The 26076-nt window shown below is 43.6% G+C and overlaps 2 pseudogenes; both read left to right on the forward strand.

The window, feature by feature from the left end:
* The first annotated feature begins 826 nt into the window (after nucleotides 1-826).
* LOC147191271 (stAR-related lipid transfer protein 13-like) overlaps nucleotides 827-26076 on the forward strand; it is a 29537-nt pseudogene continuing 4287 nt past the window's right edge.
* LOC147191272 (uncharacterized) lies at nucleotides 8716-9794 on the forward strand (annotated as a pseudogene).

The raw sequence follows: 26076 nt of genomic DNA on the forward strand, positions 1-26076 counted from the left end.
CCATCTAAATCAATAATATTTATTCAGGTTTTTTTTTCCCACCGAACACACCGTTGTCAAACTGAAGGCCCGGGGGCCTGATCCGGCCCGCCACATCATTTTATGTGGCCCGCGAAAGCAAATTATGTGTGTCAACTTCCATGATCCTTGCTAAAATCTGAACTGAAATATCAAATTGTCATTTGTAATAAATAATGTTGAGAATTTGTAACAATTTTGTTACCCTACTCACTCAAACAATAATTGAAGAAACTATTGTCGTTGATTTAACTGATTTCAAAACTGGTAATCCATCCGTTTGCTGTGTAAAAGTAATAAAATATAAACATTTATGTAGTTTCACTGTCGTAACGGCCCTCTGAGGGAAGACGTAACCCCAAATTTGTATATTTCCCCATTGCGGGACAAATAAAGGATATCTTAAATTAGCCCGCGACAAAAATGAGTTTGACACCCCCAAAATATCCATTTGGTAGAAAAAAATCTCTCATGCAAATCATCAGCAGATCGGATTTGGAATTTTGGAGCAGAAACATCTTGTACAAATTGTATTAATGAAATCCATCGAGAACTAAATCTAAAACAAAGGAAAGTCATAAGAGCAAAATAAATCCAAAGTATCAAACAAAAACTATAGCTGAAGCTAAAAACTAACAGTGACTGAAACATGACCAAAAAATGACAGAACAAACAATGACAGGAACAATGACACGAAACCAAGTGGTCGTGCCGGGAGTCCTTTTATACAACTAATGACATAATGACCAACAGGTGTGCAGCTGCAGGCGGAGCCCTACAGTGCCACCTGTTGGTCACAAACAGAACCATGACAGAACAATGGCGAAACATCCCCTGCCGAGGTCGGCAACTGCGGCAACGACTTTGACGACGACTGCGCGGACGTTTCCAGGATAAACGTGAGCCCCATTCGTGATCCCACACCTCCACGAGCACGGACAGCCAGCAAATGAAGCAGTAAATATCTGGAAGACATGGAGCTCCCCTTGCAGGGCAAGAGGCCCAATGCAGAGAGGACCTGGGAAAGAGGCCCGATGCACAGAGGACCCAGTTCCGCTCACATGAAAACCTCCTCATTCATGTCGCCAAAGACCACAAGCCAGGTACCTTTCCCAAAGCGCTGTCCATCGAGAGCCTGGCGCCTGGGAGAAGCTCCGCTGACCTCAATGTCTCATGCCCATCCAAAAGCAAGAACCTGGACGACAACTGGTCGTGCCCGAAAGCTCAGAGGGGCAGCCGGGTGAGCGCATACGACAATGTCCTCGTTCCCACCTATAAGCCAGCACGGGAGACATCCTCGACTTGGAGAAAGAGGACAACCTGTTCCCGCACTTGTATGACATTATCCAGCATATCAGTGGCCTGCATCAGATCGTGGTTCACTGGAGCCGCGGCGTACTTGCGGACAGCGAGGATGGTGAAGATGGTGAGGGCAGAACCACACCCGTCTCCCAGAATTATACATACACCATCGGGACCACTCGGGACAAAAGGGATTCCGGTGTTGGGGCCTCTTTGACAAGACCGCGGTAATAAAAACATCTAGACAAGGGGTGCCAAACTTGTTTGCATTGCAGGGCAGATCATAGCACAGTCAAACCTCGGTTTTCGAACGTCTCGGTTCTCGACCAATTCGGTTTTCGACCAAAAAATTCGAGGTTTTTATGCCTCGGATGATGAAAATATTTCAGTTCTCGAACAAACTGAGCGCACTTGAATGCACCATTTCAATTCGGACTCAAGGCTGTCTCCAAAACAAACAACGCTATCTGGCCCTTTCACCTGGATGGAAGTATGCATTCCTTCTCGGCCATGGACTGTCTCATGAGCAGACCTCGACGAAGCAGCTATGACCTGTACACGCATACACATACACAACTGAACAATCACACGCGCATACATATCCTTATTATCACCGTCTTCATCGCTCCGATTCTTTACCCCCGTGACGTAGTATTATCTGCAGAGCGCATCGGGGACCGTGCAGCTGGTCAGTTAAGCTGCGTCACGGTCGCCCCACCCCCCCCCCTCCCCCTTCCCATCCATCCGCCCTCTCATTACATGTTATGTCTTGTGACTTGTTGTAACTGTCATATGCTTATTTATGTGCTTGGGTCTTTTTTTATCCTGGACTTAAATTATCCTCAGAAGACTGCATGGGGTTTTTTCCCTCTCCCTACCCAGTGTTTTTCCTTTCTGAACTCTGACTGTAAATTTCCCCATTGCGGGACAAATAAAGGATATGTTAATCTTAATCTTAATCTTAATTTGACTCCTCTCGCCTTCCTTACACGAGGAAGTGACGCTTCCTCGGGTCGACAAGGAAGTGACACTTCCTCGTGTTGCTTTCTATTGTGAGCAGACATGTTCAAAAAATATTTTTATTTTAAAAAGAGCGTGGTTTCGGTTTTCAAACAATTCGTTTTTCGAACAGCCTTCTGGAACGAATTATGGATGAAAACCGAGGTTTAGCTGTAGAATCAAGATCATTTTTCCATTTCCATCCATTATCTTTCGGGACGTCTCACCATCTCAACCAGTCGTCTTCGTCACTTCACATTAGCAGCCAGTCGGCCATGCAGCTCAGCCTGCTGCACAACTTCTCCTTGCTAGGCCTCACTGCCAGGATGGAGAAATACTCCATGTCCAACAAGCATGGTTGGACCTGGTGGACACAAGAGCGTCTGCTAGCTCCTGACTTGCCTTTTGCGGCCCATTTTCGGATCAATTGTTTCAGGTCCACCCAACCTGTTTTTGCATTTTTAATTCAGCCCTAAAAGCCAGTTTCGTTTTGCAGCATGGCAAGCACAGAAAGGCAGCCATTTTGTTTTGAAGTGGCCATTAAAGGGTAATTTTGTCATGGGTCCCTCAGAACCAAATTATTTGAAATGTTGATTGCGATCAAATTTTGGTTCAGACTTAGCAAGCATCATGTCATTTGACATGCTTGATTTGCTTTCGCGGGCCACATAAAATGATTTGGCGAGCCAGATCTGGCCCCTCGGCCTTGACGTTGACATCTGTGCTCTAATGTAAGGGAATATTGATTTTGAGTATGAGAGTAGTTTGACTTTTTCTTTTCAGATGACGAAATGCTAGATGAACAATCGATGACAATTTTAATATAAATCAAGTTAAACTCACAAAAAACAAGGGGTGGGACTCGCTTAGGTTTAAAAAAAAACATTTTTACTTCCTACTTCCTCTGAACATGTAAATTGTGTTGAATATACTATTTGTATTTTTTTTTCTTCATTATTTTTTAACTTCCCTTGACTTGCTGCCAAATTTCTGTTATCTGTTTCTATGTTCAATAAACAAACAACCCAAAGAAGACCCTTGTGAGGATAAGCGAATCAGAAAATAGATAGATAGATGTCCCATGCCTCAATTACAATGTTTGTGATGCATGCTTGTCGAATGTTTTTTCTTTGTGTAAAAGACAAGTCCAACCTGAAATGCGCATTACATAACTCAATGTACAGGGTGGGCTCAATTTTGGACAGCTTCCTTCAAGTGTGTGTGTGTGTGTGTGTGCGCGCGCGCGGGAGGAAGGGTTTGATGTGGCTCTTTGCAGTAACACATTTTTAAAAATTGGCTCTTCGTCTCTGACTGGTTGGCCACCCCTGATGTATACAATGCAGAGGTGATTGCTCTAAGACTGCAAGGGAAGCTCAGCTTCCCCTAAAATGTCAAAAAGTAAGTGACCAAATATATGTGTGTACGTACAATTGTGTGGACATGCGCAAAACCGCGCTCAACTTTTGTTCGGAATCAGCTTCTTATTACTGGTTACGACGCGACTCTCTTCTCATTCATTCCCGCAGCTTCACTGTGCTTGAAAGTGTGTGAACGCTGAGTGTCTCCAGCGTGGACGCTGGGTGTCTCGAGAGTTCAGTGTAGGTTGTCCCAATGCATTGAAACGAGACGAGTCATTGGATAAATGCTGGTTTTGTCCCGCCCATTGGACGCTCAGTGTCTCTGGGAGTCTATGGACAGTGGGCGGAAGCTCAGCTTTTCTGCATGATGATTGGATGATCTGTCTGAGGCTGAATCTCTTTTTGATTGACAGCGAAATGAGCCAATCACCGATCTTATGGTGAAGGCATCCTTTTCATTTTTTTGACAAGGAACGGAGAGTAGAATTCACGTATAAATAAACGGACACATTTTATGATATAGGCCGAAATGAAGCTTCCCCTCCTGGACAGACCAGCATCCGCCACTGATACAATGAAACCAAAGACCAAAAATTTGCAAAGGCAAATTTGGCAAGCTGTCCAGAGACGAGGTGCGGAGACTGTTCACATTGGTCAGTCCCTTAGCCAATCAGGATGCAGAACACAATTCACTGTTTAAAAAAAAGCATTTAAAAACCGCACTAAAAAAATCTGTGAAACAGCGAAGCCGCGGAAGGTGAACCACATTCTTGCAAGGGATTACTGTACCTGTGTACGGAAAAACGTCTCTTGGCCATTTATGTAAAAGACGCGCAAAAGGGTTGTTCTTGGCTAGCGTTGTTCAGCACAGTCGTCAATCAAGGACTCCCTTTTGATTTACCAGCCAGTTGCCTGCGACACGATTTTGGTGACTGACTCACCATTCCAGAAGGACCGCCCCAGGCGAAGATGCCGACAACAGATAAACTACCTGCGTGATCATGCTAAAAGTACTTAATATTTTATACCGGACTTCCACGCAAACTTGTGCTATAGCTTCAGCACGCTTGCAAACACAAAAGAGTGTAAAACAATAACGGGCAATGTCAGAATACACGAAAATGTTCTTGCTCCACGCGTTTGAGGAAATCTTCTGGTCCACAGCGATTTTGTCAAAAGCTCAGCAACTCCGGTGTGAGTGCCATTACGTTCGGAAGCACCTCTGCGTAATGCGGTCAGGCCAGCCTCCAGTCGCAAAATTGACGTCCAGCCAGCCGCCACAGCGATTGTTAATACTTTGCATTACGGTAATGTGGGGCCGTCGAGCAGCATTGGCCATATTCAAAATAAAATCCTTCCAACTGATGCATGCACATCAGTGGTTTGGGTTTAATATAATGTAACAAAACGATTTCTTGGCGGTCAAGCAACGATGAGTTAACCCAGGGAGAATGAAAAATCGTCCTGAATCGCACCAAGAAGCCTTCCAAAGTTGAGATAAAAAATTAATTCAATGTTAACTTTACTTCAAGGACTTAATTAAAAAAAAAAAAAATCATAAAAAAAATGAATTTTAGTTATCCCGCAACCAGACCAAGTCTAGGGCATACTTGGCAGCCCCAAGTATCCGACCACGGTACTTTCATTAAGATCTAATGTCACATTTCAAAATAAAAGGCCTCGGATATCAGCAATTTTGACTTTTTCACCCGATTCAAAATTTTTTTTTCGTTATCCCGCAACCAAACCAGGTCCAACTAAGGTACACTGGGATGCCCCAGGTACTTTCCAACAGCTCCTATATTTTGTTGTTCTACTTCTTCCTTTCATAACTTTGCTGCTGTGAATCGGGAATTTCTCCACTGTGAGACTAATAAAGGTTTTCTTAACTTATCTTATCTAATAAGACGACTTTCGTTTTTTTTATCCTGTCTGGTTGCGAGATAAATGTCAGATTTGAGAGCAGTCGTTCTTAACCTGAGTTTGATCAAACCCAAGGGGTTCGGTGAATCGGTTTCAGGGGTTCGACAGAGCCTCTGCCATGGAGGTTAAGTCACGCCCAACTCAACGTGTCACTTAGTTATGACACACCCATTTGGCCATCACTGGCTGGTTCATTTTAACCCTGGAGAACCTAAGAACCCTTTTCTTCTTTGGAAAATGATGAATTATACATTTTATGACTGCTATATGTTCACCGAACATCAAAATATTCAATGCTTCAATCCTAATTTAGGATTAGGGCCAAATTTGACCCTTTGGGATTTAAGGATAGCATTTGAGTAGCAGAATTTATAGGGGCCAAATTTGACCCCGTGGGTTCTCCACGGTTTAAGACAAGACAAGAATACCTTTATTTGTCTCACAGTGGGGAAATTTAGTGCACAATTTAAAAAACGTATACTTTATGTATTGAAATTTTATGTAGATGTTTTTTCTCTTTTTAATAAATGTGTCTTTTATGTCTTGAATTTGTAAACAGATAGACAGATAATGAACAACGAAAAAGGACCAAGAATCCACAATGTTGAGATGGAGCTTTAGTTTCTTTTTCCTTATGTTTTGTAAAACTGTACAAAGAAATAGAAACACAAAAAGGGGGATGTTTCACACCATTCAAATTAAATGTCTCTGTGTCATCACTGTATGTTAACTTGTCAAAACGCAATATAAGCTTGGAACAGGAATAACCAAAATATGCACGGTTAGCATTGAAAATAGCCGCAACTAGCATGCAGTAGCCCATATGCTAATATGGATAGCCCAAGCGCTAATGTAGCATAGCAAAAACGGACGGAAAATCGTTCTTAATATTGCATATTTCCAATGCTAGAACTGAAACAACGGTTTGGTAAACATCATGAAAGTGCAGTCTAAACAGGGTTCAACTTATAGACGATGCTTTCCAAGGCATATACTCAAAAAGAAAATGAGAAATGACGACAACAGCTAGCGGCGGCCCGGTAGTCCAGTGGTTAGCACGTCGACTTCACAGTGCAGAGGTACCGGGTTCGATTCCAGCTCCGGCCTCCCTGTGTGCATGTTCTCCCCGGGCCTGCGTGGGTTTTCTCCGGGTGCTCCGGTTTCCTCCCACATTCCAAAAACATGCATGGCAGGCTGATTGAACGCTCTAAATTGCCCCTAGGTGTGAATGTGAGCGTGGATGGTTGTTTGTCTCTGTGTGCCCTGCGATTGGCTGGCAACCGATTCAGGGTGTCCCCCGCCTACTGCCCGAAGACAGCTGGGATAGGCTCCAGCATCCCCCGCGACCCTAGTGAGGATCAAGCGGTTCGGAAAATGGATGGATGGATGGACAACAGCTAGCACGAAACCATACGGTCTTCACTGGACTAGGTACTTCCGGTTTGTGTTGCCAAAATTAAAGTGCCTTAGAATCTAACCAAAAACGGAACATGACAAGGTACTTCCGGTTTGTTTTGCCAAAATTAAAGTCTCCTCGAATCTAACTACAAACAGAACATGACAATGATTTATTTTTTATTTTTTATAAATGAGGTGAAATTTTTTGTCATTGATATTAAGTTAACATTGACCTTTTTTTCATCGAAACTTCAGAACGCTTCTCGGTGCTATTCTGAAAGTTTTCATACTCCCTGGGTGAACTCATGGTTGTCTGACAGATCAGAAATTATTTTGTTGCATTATTTTAATTCCAAACCACTGACTTGATTTTGAAGGTGGCTAACGCTGCTCGCTGTCAACAGATAACCGTAATGCTCAGGATTAAAAATAGCTGTGGCGGCTGTCTTAACTTCAACTTTGCGAGTGGAGGCTGGTCTGACCGCAGTGCTTAACTGAGCCGGCTTGCCGCTAACATAGAGGCGCTTGTGCTCAACACATCGCTCCGCAGAGATCGTAAGCGCAGTGTTGTTATAATTTCCGTGTGAAAATGTGCACAAGAAAGGACAGCAGAGTACGAGGAGGACCTTTGTGGAACAAAAGAGGGCCGTGTGCGTCAACTCTTATTCTTTTTTTCCTTTCGGCTTTTCCCTTCAGGGGTCGCCACAGCGAATCAGTTGCCTCCATCTAACCCTGTTTAGTGCATCCTCTTCTCTCACACCAGCTACCTTCATGTCCTCTTTCACAACACCCATAAACCTCCTCTTTGGTCTTCCTTCGGCCTCCTGCCTGGCAGTTCAAGACTGAGCATCCTTCTCCCAATATATTCACTCTCTCTCCTCTGGACATGCCCAAACCATCTCAGTCTGGCCTCTCTGACTTTCTCTCCAAAACCTCTCACATGAGTTGTCCCTTTGATGGACTCATTCCTGATCCTATCCAACCTGGTCACTCCCAAAGAGAACCTCAACATCTTCATCTCTGCTACCTCCAGCTCTTCCTCCTGTCTTTTCTTCAGTGGCACTGTCTCCAGTCCAAACAGCATGGCTGGTCTCGCCACAGTTTGATACACCCTTCCTCTCATCTTAGCTGAAACTCTTCTATCGCATGTCACCCCTGATAAACCTCCACCTCTCCAGTTTCTGCTCCACCTGTTCCCTGCTCTCACTACAGATGACAATCTCATCTGCAAACATCATAGTCCATGGAGATTCCTGTCTAACCTCGTCTGTCAGCCTGTCCATCACCATCGTGAAGAAGTGTCTCAGAGCTGACCCCTGGTGAAGTCCCACCTCCACCTTGAATTCCTCTGTCACACCGGAAGCACAAGCACACCTCATCACTGTCTTACAGTCATCATGTCCTCCACCTCTCTAACGTACTGCTCTGTCACCCCAGACTTCCTCATCCAATGCCACAGTTCTTTGCTGTAATACGCTTTCTCGAGATCTACAAAGACACAATGCCCCTCTGACCTTATGTGTACTTCTCTATCAACATCCTGAAAGCAAATACTGCATCTGTTGTACTCTTTTTTTTTTTGCATGAAACCATATTGCTGCTCACTTCTGCTCTTCGTCTCGCTTTAAATACTCTTTCCCATAGTTTCATTGTATGACTCATCAACTTTATTCCTCTGTCGTTACTACAACTCTGCACATCTCACTTGTTCTTTAAAATGGGCACGAGCACACTTCTCCATTCCTCAGGCATCTTCTCGCCATCTAAGATCTTGTTGAACAACCCAGTCAGAAACACCACTGCCACCTCTCCTAGACACTTCCATACCTCCATTGGTAAATCATCAGGTCGGAGTGCCTTTCCACTCTTCATCCTCTTCAATGCCGTCCTCACTTCATCCTTGCTAATCTTTGCTACTTCGTGGTCCACAACAGTTACCTCTTCTACTCTTTATTCTTTCTCATTTTCCTCATTCATCAACTCTTCAAAGTACTCTTTCCATCTTCCCATCACACGACTGGCACCTGTCAATACATTTCCGTCTCTATCCTAAATCATCCTAACCTGCTGCACATCCTTACCATCTCTGTCTCTCTGTCTCGCCAACCTGTAAAGATCAGTCTCTCCCTCCTTGCTGTCCAGCCAAGCATACAAGTCATCGTAGGCCTCTTGTTTGGCCTTCGCCACCTCTACTTTCACCGTGCGCTGCATCTCCCTCTACTCGTGTCTCCCCTCTTCAGTTCTCTCAGTGTCCCACTTCTTCTTAGCTAACCTCTTTCTCTGTATTCATTCCTGCATCTCCTCATTCCAACAGCAAGTCTACTTATCTACTTTCCCTCCAGATGATACACCAAGTACTTTCCTACTTGCATCCTACTATGTGTACCATCCTCCTTTGCATCATGTCAACCAACTCTCTTCCTTTTCCTGTCATAGTTCCAACATTCAAAATCCCGACTCTCAATTCTTTTCTCTTGGGGTTCCACCTCTCTCTTTTCCTACGGACACACCTTCCTCCTGTCCTTCTTCGACCAACAGTAGTCCATTTTCCACCGGCACCCTGTAGGTCAACAATGCCGATGTTAACCCGGGCCTCGACCGATCCGGTATGATACACACGTGTGTGTGTGTGTGTGTAAAAAAAAAAAACCTTATGATGAAAGAAATGAATGGATCTCAGTTTCCCTTGCCCAGATGTTTCTCAAAGGCGGGTCACCAGGGCCCCGTCTGGATCCAGGCCTGGAGATGGGGCTCATTAGCGAGCACCTGGTGGCCGGGCCTACACCCATGGGGTAGCCCAGCCCCGGCGGCCCGACCCCGCGGTGCCGTCGGCGCCGGCGCACCCCGGCCTCCCGAGTCCGGAGCGGACAGATGCAAACAGATGGGCGGTGGAGGACGGCGGAGGCGGCGGCGGCGGCGGCGACGTCAAAGGCGGCCCGCGGGGAGAGGCGCGGGGCTGGGGCGTGAAGGGGACGGGCGGGGGGTACGGTGCCGGTCGTTGGCCGGTCGCCTACTCCCCCGCCCCGACCCGTAAGCGCCCCCAGCCCCCGCGGCCCGACCCCGCGGTGCCGTCGGCGGCGACGCCGGCGCACCCCGGCGCGCCCCGGCCCCCCGAGTCCGGAGGGAACAGATGGGCGGAGGAGGACGGCGGAGGAGGACGGCGGAGGCGGCGGCGGAGGCGGCGGCGGAGGCGGCGGCGGAGGCGGCGGCGACGTCGAAGGCGGGGAGAGGCGCCGGGCAGTGTGAGCTGGGCGGCAGCCGAAGACGCGGACCCTGGCAGTCTGATCCTCGGCTACAGAAGCAGCTCGAGGGATATGGAATGTCACCTCTCTTGCAGGGAATGAGCCCGAGCTGGTGTGCGAAGTAGAGAAGTTAAGCATACTCTTTGCCACCTGGCTCTGGCGCCTGTACATTGGGGTTCACACTGGTAGACGAGAGGGTTGCCTCCCTCCGCCTTTGGGGTGGGAGGTCCTGACTGTTGTTTGTTTGTGTGTACGCACCCAACATCAGTTCAGCGTACTCACCTTTTTTGGAGTGTTTGGAGGGTGTGCTGGAGAGTACTCCTGCTGGGGACTCCCTTGTTCTGCTGGGGGACTTCAATGCTCACGTGGGTGATGACAGTGAGACCTGGAAGGGCGTGATTCGGAGGAACAGCCCCCCCTGATCACAACTCGAGTGGTGTTTTGTTATTAGACTTCTGTGCTCGTCACAGATTGTCCATAACAAACACTTTTGTGTAAGTGTGTATACATAGACACTGTTCTAACCCACTTCTCGCGTTTAATTAATTACTTTTTAAATTGAATTTATTTTACTTAAATTTAATTAATTAATTGTTACACCAGCGTTGCGAGGAGAGATACCGCCGCTCGTTCCTACCGTCTGCTGTCAGGCTGCTGAATAAAAAGTAAAATATGTGAAAACGAGTAACCAGCCATCTCGTTACCTCTGCGCCCCACGTCCTAGTTGCATAATTTTCCAGCGGGACGCACATTTCCAAATAATGTGTGTTTTTGGGATGCAAGGAAATTTCTCAGTCAACACAAAAAAATAAAAAATAAAAAATACGCCATGCCTGAGGATTTCACGGTAACTGTCATTACCCGGAGCGGGTCGTTTCCGTGGCGTCATTTTGACGGTACCGAAAAATCGTTTAACCATAAATGTCACCGCACATGAGTTGACTGTACGCGATCAAACCTCTCCTGTGTGATCAACGCGATTTCACTGTGTCTGTATGTGTGTTTGTGGTGTTGTGTATGAGTGTGTTTCTTCTAATTTACTTTTGTTTTGTTTTCAGTGTTGGGGGCGGTGGCGGAACAGATAACGTTATGTGCACATGTGGGTTGCTATTTTCTTCTGCAAACTGAGGAATCGCGCGGATCAACGCTTGAGATGGCGGCAAAAAAAAACCTCACAAAGGTCTACAAATTACGACATTTAAGAAATGGGAATGCCAGTCTGATTTTTTGTATGAATCGTCCGAAGGGCGTATCACTAAACTCACCTGTGATGCATGCATGAGAGCGAGATACGACATGAGGCATGATTACGAGGCAAGTTGGTCATTAGGTCTATCGGTTAATCGCTCTGAAAAATATGATGAAACAGTATTGGTTACAGTATTCTATAATTTACTGGTTGTAGCATGGTAACTTCATGAATAAAACATTCGTCACAAGGTGTAGTAATGCTAATGTTAACTGTTGGTAGAATTAATGATGACGTGTGTTAGATTCTTTCGTTAAATTGATAGTAGATTACACGTGCATCGTTTTGGGTAGACGATGTCAAGCCACATCAATACTTATCTGTATTAATGATTACCAGTAAATTAGTCTATAGTCTCTGCGGTGTGAAATTGGAAAAAATACTCTGATTTTGTGGTATGCTGTATTCATGATGCCATATGAGTACACAACATTTTCATCCATTTATATTTTTGAATAAACCTGGAGTACACAGCTGCTGATGTAATGTTCATTGTTAATGCATAGTTTTCAAACATTTACCCTTGAAACGCTATACTTTTGAGTCTCAAAATTCTTGATTATGAATATCAAGTCAAAACAGAAAAATGGGTTCCCATGATGAACGTTTATGGAACCCAAAATTAGTTAGTGGTTCCCGATTGGGTAATCCGACGGAACCGAGAAACAGTTACCGTGAATTTCCGAAATCCTCAGGCCTCCTACTGAATTATTTAAATTTTCGCAGCATTTGTTTATAATTGGTTGTATATGTTGTTGTTTGTGTTATTATCATATGCAATTGAATAAGTAGACCATTTCAGAATTCGAAATTTGGGACTCTCTAAATGCTGAATGGGACTCATACTTTTCTGATCAGCGAGTTCCTGGGACTCGCTGGCGGTAAACTGTAAAATTATCACTGAGTAACAATTGCAAATAACACAGCCACCTTATACCAGTTGCATATATGCTTTTATGTATCGATATCTTTATTTATATTGACTATTTATATATCTATATCTATATTTATATTGCACTTATACTGATACATTTATTTTTGTGCATCCAAACAATTTGTTTTTCTTCTTTCTACACCCCAATTTTGCTGCTGTAGACTGTAAATTTCTCCAATGTGGTTGTCAGGGCAATCAATTTGACATGTAGACATAAAACAAAAGGAGGAGACAGGAGACTCAATTCTGGTACTAGGAGGGAACGAGGAGAAGCGTTAGGTTTCTGTTCTCTGCACGTCACCCATCACCCCCTCATTTATTGGGAAATGTACGACAGTAATCCCTCGTTTATCTCGGTGAATGGGGACCAAAACCACCCGCGATAAACGAAAATCCGCGAAGTAGCATCTAATTAACATAAACAGGTTACCGTATTTTCACGACTATAAGGCGCCATTAAAAGTCTTAAATTTTCTCCAAAATGGACAGGATGCCTTATGATGCGGAGCGTCTTGTGTATGCGCTGAGTTCCAAAACCTGACTGACAGCCGACACGCTGTTTATATAGAGAAAAGGCGGAGGTGACTGTGGACAGGCATGCGGCAAAGAAGTCGGCCAATCAGTGAAGGGTGGGCGTGTATATATACATATATGGAGAGAGAGAGAAAAGGCAGACGAGAGTGAGGACAGGCATGCGGCGATTTTACCACTGTAAAACTGCGCCCAATAATACAGTGCGTTTTGTCTATGTGTCAAATACAGAAATAGCACCCGTTAATGAGACTGCGCCCAACAATACGGTGCGCCGAATGGTCGTGAAAATACGGTACATTTTTTTTTAAGTCCGCAAACGGTCCGCGAGAAGCTGCAAAACAACAGCGAGTCACATAGAGCAACATATACAGTACTGTACTCCATGTGTATGTTAAAACATTTTAAAATATGTTTGAAAAAATCCGCGATGCACTGAACCCGCGATAAACGAACCGCGAAGTAGCGAGGGATCACTGTACATCGGTGTGTCCAACCTAAAGTGTGGGGGCTGTTGAAGACACACTGAACTTGTTTGAGTATGTGTGTGTGTGAGTGTAAATTACGTAGATGTGTGCACTTGTAACAAAAACATCACGTTGTAGCTGGTGTTGATGGCTCCATCCACTGTCCAACCTTGCTCCTGTTGAGTCTTAATACTTATCTCTTCCCAACCACGTCCTCGAAAAGGTGGTTGCGTCTTTAAACTGCCACACAGTGCACTAAGCATTCTTGATTATGAATGTATATAATGATGAAAAGCATTATATCTTTATTAAAAGCATAAGTGTTCTTAATTGCAGGCATAGTCAATTAATGATTGCAGGCATACGCGTTCTTCTTTGCGAGCATAATCAATCAATCAATCAATATCAATATAACACTAATAATAACATTAATAATCAGCGAATGTATGAAAACTAAAAATAATCAACCTATCAAATATACATTGATAATTGATTTATTTCTTATAAACAAATGCTGCAAAATTTTAAATAATTCAGGCATACAAGATTATTATTGCAAAAAACTATCCAACTTTAGCTGCTTCCTCTGTGATCTCTCCGCAATAAACATTTGCAACACTTGTTCGCAACACTTGTTACACGACTTGGCAATCGTCTGCTGTCCACTCGGTGAAGGCCAATCTCGCCAATATTGTCTTGCAAGAACGGAAATCTCGTCACGCGAGATTACTTAACGCAATATCAAAACAACAATGGTGGCGATTATCAAACTTTTGGAAAAAAAAAAAAGATTTACCATAGTTTTTTTCTTTTTTTTTGGATTTTTTTTGTCTTGGACTGAGAAATTTCCTTGCGTCTCAAAAACGACATTATTTGGAACCAGTGGCGTTCCGTCAGGGCCAGCAAGGCCTTCTCTGCTTGCCTAAACATTCTCAGAAAAGTAAATTTAATAAATGTACTTTTCTGAGAATAACATAAATTTAATTTGTGTTATTTTATTTTCATAAATATGTAAACAAAATTATTCTCTGTATTCTTTACATCATATTATTTCCACTTAGTCGAGTGGCTTTCAATGTTATTTTAAATAACATTGAAAGCCACTCGATAAATAACTTATTTATTATTGTAGAGTTTTTAACCAATGATATTTCAGCTTGCTTGTGTTGCCAGGTAAATTAAACTTGCTTGGGGCCTTCAGATTAAACAGAGCAGGCCCCTGTGCGCTGTAAGTGAACGGGCACAGTCAGGTTGCAATAGCCAATCAGATCACGAGTCTCAGACTCAGATCACGAGTCTCAGACTCGTGATCTGAGTTGTCTGCGTACTAGGGCCAGCTAGAAGAGCTTACGTCGAGACTGGCCGTGCGCGTTCGGTGATTGGATTAGCGCCTGCTAGAGCTATCACTGCATTTTAACCCAAAATGGCCGAAGGAGAAGACGTTGATCTGGTTGCAGAACTACTTTCCACACAATTTTAAGATATCCTTTATTTGTCCCACACTGGGGAAATTTACAGCCTCCAGCAGCAAGAATGTAGGCAGAAAGAAGAAAAAACAAACAAACACCGTTCAATTAAGTGCAATATAAATACAAAATGGATAAATCGCAGTGCTATTTACAGTTGTTTTCCACATCATTTAATTATTATTAATATTATTGTTGCCATTTTTTATTCAGCAGCCTGACAGCAGTTGGTAGGAACGAGCGTCGGTATCTCTCCTTCTTGCAGCGCGAGTGTAACAGTCTCTGGCTGAAGGAGCTACCTAGTGCTGTCAGGGCGGGCTGGAGAGGGTGGGAGGGACTGTCCATCATAGCTTTTAGCTTAGTTAGCATCCTTCTGTTGCCCACCTCCTCCAGCGTGTCAAGGGAGCAGCCCAGGACAGAACTGGCCTTCCTGACCAGTCGCTCCAGTCTCTTTCTGTCCCGTGCTGAGATGCTGCCTGACCAGCAGACAATGCCATAATGGATGGCCGAGGCCACCACCGAGTTATAGAAAGTCTTAAGGAGTGACCCCTGAACCCCAAAAGACCTCAGTTTCCTGAGTAGGAAGACTGTCCTTTCCTAATCAGGGTGTCCGTGTTTGTAGACCAGTCCAGTTTGTTGTTCAGAAGAACACCTAGGTACTTGTCACCCTCTCTATGTCCATACCCTGGATGTTCATCGGTGCTGGTGAGGACTGTTTCCTGCAGAAATCCACAACCAACTCCTTAGTTTTCCTAGAGTTGATCTGGAGGAGATTCTGCTGGCACCAGTCCACAAAGTCCTTTGTCATTCCCCTGTACTTTCGATCGTCCCCCTCTGTAATGAGGCCAACAATCGCAGAGTCATCGGAGAACTTCTGAAGGTGGCAGTTTGGAGTGGCGTGTCTGAAGTCCGAGGTGTAGAGGATGAACAGGAAGCCAGAACAGTCCCCTGCGGCGCTCCAGTGCTGCAGTGCTTTTTTCAAGACGGGCCTTCCATGAAAAGCTGGATATTGTGCGAAGAGGTCGCCGAACTCCTGCGCTAGCTAGCCTGGCCCAGCAACGGTTTGTCCGTCATTTTCAGACGAGCAATTATGAACGGTACCCGTGGCTCACAGCCTCTGAGAAACGCTGCAAATTGTACTGCTGGGAATGCCTATTGCTTGCAACTGACCAATTTGGTGTTTGGAGCCACACTGGATTTACCAATTTAAGTTGTTTTACCAAGGCAGCAAGGAAACATCAGAGCACGGCTGGGCACTTACAAGCTACGGTGCGTTTAAAAACGTTTGGAGACACTCGCGTAGATCTGCAGCTCAGGCACTACATTGGTGAGTAAATGTATTTTATTTTACATTTCTTGTCATTTTCACTTTCATTTTCAGTTATTTGTTGTTGTATCGCCGATTCTCAAAATGCAAATGATCTGTTTACTTTATTTTCAAAGAATAGTTTGTTTTGTCATTGGTTGGTTGGTGTCTTATATGAAACTGCGACATTGCGCAATTTATTGGACAGACTTGTTTAAGATCACACAGCGTAATTTGGGTGGCATTTTATTCAGTATTTTTAAATCCTCTTTTTATTTTTAACAATATCTGTAAATTTAGTTTCCTGCTCTTAATTGTGAATGCATACTTGATGGTTTTAAATGCTCCTGAAATTAAGTGCTGCTTGACGAGCCTATATTGTGTGAATGTATGTGACGTCACTGAAGGCCTAAGATTGAAATGCACGGCCCGCCACTGTTTGGAACTGTGCATCTGGCGGGAAAAATATGTGTCTAGGGTGCGGGACGCAGAGGTAACAAGATGGCTGAAAATGCAATCACCATTTCAGCAGGAGTTTTTTTTGAACTGGTGTTTTACGTCATGTCTTTGGAAATAAATCGAACGATTGAATGAACCATGTAAACCAGATTTTTCTGATTCACGCATGACTGAAGTGCTTGTAAACGCATTGTCTAAACATGGCTGTGGTGATTGTGGTCTTCTCAACATGGTTCTCTCAAAATAAAAAACATTATTTCAAACATTGACGCGCGCATCATCTCACAGTTTTTTTTTCTTCCCCTTTCCTCTTTTCCAATTTTGTATGCCTTTTTGACGACATACCCTTATATCCAAAAAGAAAGTTCTGCCAAATTTGCGATTGAAGTAGAATGGAACAAACTATTTGGGAATGAAGAAAAGGTTGGTGGTGGGCACCAATGGGAGACTGACGAGAGGTCCGCACAGGATATGAATCTTTTCACATAAATATGCAGCCATTTATTGAACATGTGCCTTATAATCAAAAGTGCCTTACAGTGCAGGAACTTCTATATTACATTGTACATGTGTGGTTTAGCTACTTTCATAATTTTCATTTATTTTATTTAATAATAATAATAATACATTTTATTTATAAGCGCCTTTCAAGACACCCAAGGACACTTTACAATAACAAAAAACACAAAACAATACGGGTTGAGCAGCGGCAGCCAAAACGCGCCAGCGTTCACTCAACCCGGAAGTCAGAAAGAAACCACAAGGGAGGGAGAGGGGGAGAAAAAAAAACACGCTCGAACTACCCTCATTTTGAGGATAATTTGAGTTAGGCAAAAAACTCCTGCACAAGCATATGACAGTTACAACAGGTCACAAGACATAAACAATCAAGACGGTGAATCAAGGGAATGTATGAAGGAGGGAGTGATGGTGGGGGACTAGCTTCCGTGCATACTTTCATCAGGGGAAGGTGGAGATAGCAGATGTTGTTTTGGTAGCAGGCTGCCCAAGAATTTAAGACAGCCTTGAGTCCATGGCTTATGTCTCTTGAGTGGCGTCGATCAGCCAAATCCGTGATTTCAGTCAATATTTGAGCACGGATTACAGTTTCTCCAAGTTCTTGACCATCTTGCAGAGACGCTCCAAAACCGCAACAGTTTGTGGTTGAGCACAGTCTGAGTCTGAGTGTTGGACATCCGCACAATGCCATCCTTAGACCGGCAGCCTCTTCACTTCCAACAGATTCCCGTCGGTTGAATTTTGCGATAGATCAGGAAACTGCTAACACCAAACAGCAGCATACCTGTTATCGGAAGGCCGATAATGTAGACGTCGTCCACATCCTCAACGGACAGTGTTGACAAGCACACCATTCTCCGCTTCCTCCAAGGATCTAGGGTGTACCCAGCAGCAAAAGTCCCCGAGGGGCAAGTAGGCTCCCCACTGCCTGCTCTTCTCATCGAGAAAATTTTGTCGATGGCATCGAGAGACCAGCCAACCAATTCCATGTTTTTTTTAGGATGAAAATACGACAGGAGGCTAGGAAAAGTCAGACAAAGACAGCACATGGACTGAGTGGCGAGCAGGGAAGGGTGGGGGTGGGGGGAGCAGAAAGCAAAAGCGTCCGCCTTCGTCGAGAGCCAAGCAAGAAGTTATTTATTTATTATACATTTGCCAAGCAGCTTGCCCATCATCGGCCTCCTAATTCATGTCTGAGCTGCACTGCCAACATAACTTCAGAGACATGACGAGCAAAATCTACATATAGTGTTGGATTAAATAAACTCAAGAGAAAACAAGGTATGAGGCCCACGACAGAGCTGAGTAAAGTAAAAAAAAAAAAAAAAACGAGACAAGAGCATCCTCGAGCACCGAAGAGTTGCTGCTCTGCAACTGTGTGATCCAAGTACAGTGATCCTTGCTATTTCGCACTTTGATTATCGTGGCCTCGTTGCATCGCGTTTTTTTGTTTCCAAAGTACTGTATTCAGAAAAAAATGCCGAATGACTCGGAGCTTTTGTACATTGCTCAGTAACACTAATTTATACAGTAAATCTTATATATGTATGTATATATCAGTATACAGCATTAAGTAATGTTAATTACCACAAACATTTACTTCTACATGCACGTATACCATTAAATATGGTCTTATAAATATTATATATACGCAAACACATGTACATACATCCATGGGAGGGTTATATACATACATCGCGGATTTTCCTCTTTCGCAGGGGGTTCTGGTCCCCATGAACCCTGATAAACGAGGGATCACTGTGTGTGCGTGTGTGTGATATTTGAATATATATACACACGCGCGCGCACACACACACACACACACACACACACACGGCTGCGCACGGATCAAATAGAAGAGACAGTATGCCAGAGAATCAACAGCGTGATGTGACGTGACACAAGACTTCCAGAGTTTCTCATCACGCTGGGTGGGGCTGTGAGGATGCGCAACCAATCAGCTCACGGGATAAATCCACTCGTGCTGTCATTGGTGGACATTGCACCAAAAACCAATCATGCGCCTTGAATGAGTGCTTGTTGCTGATACAGTCCAAGCATGGACAAAAACTCAGTCGTTCGGCCTTTTTTTTCTGAATACAGTAGTTTGGAAAAAAAAAACATGATGTACTGAAGCCTATCGCAAGGGATCACTGAATAATCGCTTTTTTCGCGGTTCACAAACGCCGCGCGAAAGATGAAAAGCACGAGGTAGAATTTGTGCTCTGGACTTTTCCACCACTCAAAAATGTGCAATGTCACACTCTGTCCAAGTCTTTTCACAAATAACCAAGGATAAAAAAAATAATTTAACAAACCACCACTGTAGATTAAAAATAATCCAAATTACAATATAAAATTCACCACTAACATGTGATGCTTTTAATATCTCATATTGAGTAAATCTGAACTCATCTTGCTCTCTGAGTTGCAGAATTCCAAGTGTGTTTGTCTCCTTGTGTCTTGCAGACATCAGCAAAGATGCTTGTCCTGAGCGGCTGGTTGCAGAGCCCTCTCACTTGAAGGAGGAAGAGAACAAAGAAGTCTCCCACTTAAAGGAGGAAGAGGAGGAGCAGCTCCTACACATTAAAAAAGAAGAGGAGCCAGAGCACCCTTGCACAAAAGACAGTGACATGTCATCAAATGTTGAGAATGATGTTAATAATGATGAGGAGGAGGATGAAGAGTCTGATGGTGATCTGACATGTCACACTGACAACAAACCCTGGAACTGTTCTCGGTGTGGGAAGATGTTTTCTTCTCAGAGTGATTTGAAAAGACACGTGAGAACCCACACTGGTGAGAACTCTTTTGCCTGTTCAGATTGTGGCCAACGATTCTCTCATAAGGGAAACTTAAAAATACATACGAGAATTCACACTGGCATGAAACCATTTTCCTGCACAGTTTGTGGTCAAAGATTCTCTCGAAGGCAAACTTAACAAAGCACGTAAGAACTCACACTGGTGAGAAACCGTTTGCCTGTTTAGATTGTGGCCAAAGATTCACAAGGACGGGAATTTTAAAAAGGCACACAAGAACACACACTGGCGAGAAACCTTTTTCCTGCACAGTTTGTGGTCAAAGATTCTCTCAGAAGGCAACCTTAAAGCATGTAAGAACTCACACTGGTGAGAAACCGTTTGCCTGTTTAGATTGTGGCCAAAGATTCACAAGGATGGAAATTTTAAAAAGGCACACAAGAACCCACACTGGTGAGAAACCTTTTGCCTGTTCAGATTGTGGCCAAAGATTCTCTCCGAAGGTACACTTAAAAAGGTACACAAGTACACACACTGGAGAGAAACCTTTTGCCTGTTTAGATTGTGGCCAAAGATTCTCTCAGAAGCAAACCTTAAATTATCACAAAAGAATCCACACTGGTGAGAAACCTTTTTCTTGCCTAGTTTGTGGCCAAACATTCTCTTGGAAGAAAAGCTTAAAAACACACACCAGAACACACACTGGCGAGAAACCTTTTTCCTGTTCAGATTGTGGCCAAAAATTCTCTTTGAAGGCAACCTTAACAAAGCATGTAAGAACCCACACTGGTGAGAAACCTTTTGCCTGTTCAGATTGTGGCCAAAGATTCTCTCAGAAGCAAACCTTAATTTATCTCAAAAGAATCCACACTGGTGAGAAACCTTTTTAAGTTAAATGTAGTGAGTGAGTGGAAACGAAAGCCACCAGGACTCATACTTGCCTCTTTTTGTAGCAAATAGTCCTAAATTAGTTTTATTTTCTATTTTATTATATACATGTACTGTATGCTGCAGTTTTTGTGTTATAAACAGTTTTTGGGCAATATATTGTTGCACTTTGTTGCTTGTGTTGTCAGACATGTATATTGTGAACATAATTGGACGTTCATGCAGGACATACAGTATATGCAGGACATTTGAAAAAAGTATGTTAATACTTAAATGCTTTTGCTCTGTTAGTGTTTGGTATGGACTGTCAACATGTGCAGTTTTTTATATGCACCGTATGTTGCGCTGACCCGGCCCACCTGTCAAACTTTAGGAATCAATGTGGCCCCCGAGCCCAAAAGTTTGCCCAACCCTGATTTAGAGTGCTTCATTAACCTGCACCGCATGTTTTGGGAATGTGGGGAGAAACTGGAGCACCCAGAGAAAACCCACGCAGGCAGGGGGAGAACATGCAAACTCTACACACATTGGGCCGGAATCGAACCTTTCACCCCCGCACTGTGAGGTTGACATGCTAACCAGTCGCCCACTGTCTTGTCCAGGCAAACCAAGACAATGAAAGTATTTATAAAAAATGATGAGATCTAATTAAGAAAGAAAAAAAATGTGGAGGGACACTGTTCACAGATCTGTCAAGGGAGCATCCCCCCTGCGTCTTGTGCTCTCGTTTTATCTTGTTGGGAGGTGGTGAGGGTCGGCACAATCAGCATTTTGAGCAACTCCACAGACTGCACACTGGTGCATTAGGAGGCAAGTTTGCTGATCTGCAAAATAACTTGTGAGCATTCAAAGGTAAGAACAGTTACTTATATATTTTTTTGCCCTGGTGGAATGTGAAATTCCCATTACACTACCGTGCCACCGGAAAACGAAAAAATGAGTGAAAATTTCGATGTCTTTAATTCTCATGACATTAATTTATTTGACTTAACGTAGCACAACGTGATATGCACTTATTGCTATTCTCTTCATGCATTAATTTATTTTGTCAAATGAATATGGAAACTCCAGTATTGCATTATTTATTTACCTATTAAACACAAAAAGTGAGGGATTACATTGATCCCTTGCTATTTTACGCTTCGTTTATCACGGCTTAGGTGCATCGTGGATTTTTTCAAACATTAATAACATTTTTTTTGAAGTCCGCAAAAATCTGTGTCTGAGGGTTGTTTACTATGCGTGTGAGTGTGTGCGCACTCTGCTCAAGCGCGGAAGGTCCACGTGGGGCACGTGTGTGTGCGCGCGTGCACGCATGGGCGCGCAGGTGAGTGTATGTGTGTTGATGAGAGAAAGAGAGAGAGCGAGGAGGCTTATAAGTACATAAGCAGGTCTCTTTCATCCTTAATTGTCTTAATTGACTAATCATACACATGTCTGCTGCGCGAGCTGGATCGCTGGCCTGTGTGTGTGTGTGTGGGAGAGAGAGAGAGAGAGACTTCTAAGAACAAAAGCAGGTCTCTCCATCCTTAATTGTCTAAACAACCTTAATTCACTAATCCTAAACACGTCTGCTGCGCGAGCTGGATCGCTGGCCTGTGTGTGTGTGTGTGTGTGTGTGTGTGTGTGTGTGTGTGTGTGTGTGTGTGTGTGTGTGTTAGAGCGCGCAAAGGCCCACTGGGGCAATTTATATATGTACTGTACATTTTTTATATTTTGGTCGCTACTTCGCGGATTTTCGTTTATCGCAGTGGTTTTGGTCCCAAGTAACCGCGATAAACGAGGGATTACTGTACTGTATTTATCTATTCCATATTTATTTCTTGACCCTGGAATTTCTATCACTCGATCGCTACCACCGTGGTTAAAATCGTCATTACATTCATTGATGATAGAGTATTTTATCAGTCAAAAACATTTTTATCCTAAAATATTCTGGATATATCATTTTTCTTCAAGCCATTGTTTATTCTACAATTTCAAATTTCTTGTGCGTTGTGACTCCTGTTGTGTTCTAACAATGTATGCTAATGTTGTCTTTTGCTTGTTCCAATATTTCCAAATTAATTTTTATTTCTCTTCTCATTCGATTCAGCAGCTTTTGTGCTTTAGAAAATGTTTGAATGGCAAGTTTTCCCTCTTACATGCACTATCGATGTCCCCTGTCCTCCATGGCTTATTCAAGCCTTGATACTTCCTTGTCAATCTTCTCGAGAGACAATGTTTGTCATATAGTGAAGTGAAAAGTGATGAAAAAAATGCTTGTTCGGTGAGATTTGGATCTTCATTCGAGTTTGGAAATATCGTCCCAGCTCAGATTTTTCTAAATGCATTTTTAAGGCAGCAAGTGCACGTTGTGTTCCAGGTCTCAATGTATTTATTCATGTACAGTAAAATGGTGGTTGTTGATACCAAGCCTTGGTCGGGTCATGCGTAATCAACATGTGAGGTCACTGCCACATTCCACTCATATCTGACCGCTTTTGTTGCCTTTTTCTGACAAGAATCAGCGGCAAGACGGTTCACCAGCCGGAACGGGACATCCACACCACAGAGGGTGCAGCTCACGCTGGACTGCAGCTGTGGCTCATGGATGAGCAACGACCAGGCACGGTGCTCGGCATACGCTGATCACACAATGCGTGTTGGGCACCAACAGCCTGGTGGGGACCACCAAAAAAAAAAAAAATCTCATAAAAAACTATAATTGGAATTTTAATAATATTAACAGTATATCATTTCCAAAAAAGGCTTAGAAAATATGTTAAATAAATGTATGTAATATAAAAATTAATGTAATCTTATTTGCGTGAAAAAATATTGATCTCACGCGCGAACCTTTCATCAGTATCTTCAGTGCCCCGCCACCCATCTCTCTTTCTTTCCCTATTAGTTTGTTCCATTATGCTTCAATTGAAAATTGGCAGAAGTTTATTTTTGGTTAGCTGGACATGTCACCATAAAGGCATCAAGAGTCAGGGGCTGAAACGATGAAGAAAAACAGCGAGATTTTATGTGGCCCGCGAGAGCAAATCATGCGTATCTCCTTCCATAATCCTTGCCAAAATTTGTTCCGAAATATCAAATTGTTACGTAAAATAAATAATGTTGAGATTTTGTGATCATTTTGCTACTTTGTTAACACTCACTCAAACAATAATTGAACAAACTATTATTGTTGATATAACTGGTTTCAAAATTGGTAATCCATCAATTTGCTGTGGACAAGTAATAACATTTAAACATTAGCTCAGTTCCCCTGTCCTACCGGCCAGCCAAAGGAAGATGTAACCCCAAAGTGGCCCGCAACAAAAATGAGATTGACACCCATGGTTCAGATCAATTAGCAAAGTGTAGAACAAAAACCTTTGTGTGCTCAAGGACAACACAAATACCAGAAAAAGTGGAAGATCAGTGCAGTTGTCAGTGTGGCCATATAACAAGAAATGGGGACACGTAACCATCGATATTCTGGCATGTTGACAGAAACACACCCTAAATGAGGTCGGTGCCTTGAAACATTTTCCGCCGGCCGTTTGATGTTCCCAGTTACTAAAATACTGCGCCCATCACGTCACTAGCCCTCGCTCACCTTGCTCAGTGGATGTTTCTATTGAGATGACCTTTTTACAACGCGAAAGGTGTGTCCAAATCCCTCCTTCCGCTATCTTCACGGCAACCGGTGTCGTCAGCAACACCTCGGAGAGTTCCAATGGTTCTTTTTCATGCTTCGAATCAAAACTCGTTCTGTGAAGAAGCACAATTGTTCTCCGGCAAACTCAATTCATTTCTTTTTTCTAAATTTTCACACACAAAAAATCTGCCAAATTAGCTCCATTATCCAGTTCCCATTGCGTAGAAAATATCAGCAATTTGTATGGTCCCCCAAACAATATTTCAAATGGAGAAAGAGACGTCATGCTTATAATATGAATGTATAATTTAACTAAATCTATGCATCGTTTCCACTTGTTGTTGCCACGTGTTTTGGAGCAGCTAGTGCTTTGCTGTGTTGGTCAGTGAGCTCGTTTATCTGACAAATGCGCACTGCTTTGGCAAGTGTCAGCTCAGTTTCTTTGAGAAGTAAACGTCTGATGCTATCACTGTTAATTCCACACACTAATCGGTCCCGGATTAGCTCATCTTGTAATGCTCCAAAATTGCACGTTTTTGCCATGTCGCGTAATGCACTCACATAAGCTTCAATCGTTTCCCATGGCTTTTGTTGTCTCGCGTTGAAACTCTGCCTCTCCATTATATTTGTTTCTGGGTTGCATATTTCCTTGAACTTTCTTTTCAAACATGTCGGATCTTCCCTTGACTCCGCTGCAGTTATTTCCACGCCTTGGTCTGACACAACTGCTGGGGCATATGTGAACGATCTCTCTCTTTCAATGGCCTCCGTTCCCGCCAGATTGAGGAGTATGTAGGCCTTTGTATTGGCATTTTGTGTGCTGCGGCTATGAATATATCATATTCTTGCTCGAACTTATGCCAGTTTTCAGCGAAATTCCTGTCGAAGATGAAAGGATCAGGCCGCGGAAATCCGTCCGCCATTCCTGCCTTTTCACTGAGGTAAAATCTTGTCCTTTTTGCTCACCACCAGCACAGACTGTCCCCATGGACCCTGCAGACTTTTTGTAGAATCCCACTTCTGACACCATGTAGTGTTGATAGAAAGAAACCATTCCGTTTATGTGCTCATAAGTGATTTTACTTCAGCAGCACCAAGAACGTGTGACAGGCTTACTCGTGTAGCAAATCAACCAGAGAACTCTCGCGACACCTTGTGGACGAGTGGTATGACAGCAGGTCACAATGACTGTGTAATAGGGACATTACCAAAACAATAATAAGCAGATCTACACTCCCCATGTTATAACAATGTGTCAGAGATGTTCGCTCGGATGGTCGACAAAGGCTCGAACACAGGAACTGATTGTCTTTCTCTGCCGGCAGGAGGTGCAGTTTTCTACGAAGCCACTCCGTGGGCGCTTCCCACTGACACCCGACCTTTGCAACCTCTGCCGGCCCCTTTTATTGACTGTATATGCAAATTACAAGAAATAGAAGGGCAGAAGATGAAAAACACTCCATCTTCATTAACATGCCGCACCCCTGGACGGCCTCATTGGGTCGCCCCTCAGACAAAGCATTCTCTTGGTACCAGCACCAACATCCATAAACCAACAGAAACATCGACATTTTAACGAGCGGTGTCTGCCTGAATTGATATGTCGTGACCTGGCTCGTGA

The sequence above is a fragment of the Hippocampus guttulatus genome, chromosome 18 (genome assembly GCF_054856545.1).
Source record: "Hippocampus guttulatus isolate MCC_2025c chromosome 18, RoL_Hgut_1.0, whole genome shotgun sequence".
Taxonomy (NCBI): domain Eukaryota; kingdom Metazoa; phylum Chordata; class Actinopteri; order Syngnathiformes; family Syngnathidae; genus Hippocampus; species Hippocampus guttulatus.